Source organism: Octodon degus, unplaced genomic scaffold, assembly GCF_000260255.1.
Source record: "Octodon degus isolate 3935 unplaced genomic scaffold, OctDeg1.0 scaffold00003, whole genome shotgun sequence".
Lineage (NCBI taxonomy): Eukaryota > Metazoa > Chordata > Mammalia > Rodentia > Octodontidae > Octodon > Octodon degus.
In genome coordinates, this window is record NW_004524579.1 from 32,270,112 (window position 1) to 32,270,835 (window position 724).

General features: G+C 30.2%; 1 protein-coding gene across 2 annotated transcripts in view; it reads left to right on the forward strand.

The window, feature by feature from the left end:
• The window catches only part of CUNH18orf54 (chromosome unknown C18orf54 homolog), a 22,763-nt gene that overhangs the window by 16,159 nt on the left and 5,880 nt on the right, over positions 1–724 (forward strand). The window lies entirely within an intron of this gene.

The following is a 724-nucleotide window of genomic DNA, read 5'->3' on the forward strand; positions in this document are numbered from 1 at the left end:
TGGCTTTACTTTTTATACCTCATTTTTATACTTTTCTGCTGGCTAGTTAAGGCCAAGATAAAGCAGGACCCATATAACAAGATGTGTAACTTTTATATTTGTCCTTTGAAGTCAGGGTAGAATTAAGTAGTTTCAAGAATAGAAGGGTACCAGATCAACTTTTTGGAGCAAATTATCTTTAAGCAAAACATTACTTTCTCTTAAACCTATGCTGTTTCCCATTTAAAATATTCTAAGGATCCAAGGAGATATGCAACAGATATAAATGGTTCAGATTCTTTTTCATTTTAAAGTAATGACAAGGAGTAAACAACAACAGGTAAATAACATGTCAATCAAAAGTCAATACATCTCAATTCTAACCATCAATGTAAATGGACTCAACTCACCAATTAAGAGAAATAGACTGGCACAGTGGATTAGGAACAAAATCCAACAATATGCTGTATTAAAGTAATGACAACAGTTTGAGAAGTTATTGATGTGGATATCCTCTAACAAATTTGTTATTTTCATATTGTTCTCTTAGGGTAAACATTAATAGTCCTAAGTGTATTATTTGGGTCATATGAATAGAAATCTAAAGTAGCTAAAATGTCTTAGATATAAATAGGTCTGATTTTCTTAGTTATGTTATCTTTTTTTTTCCATAATTTTATTGAGAAACAAATAGCAATGAGACAGTTTCAAACCAAATTGGTAGGACAGTTTCAATAATTAACAC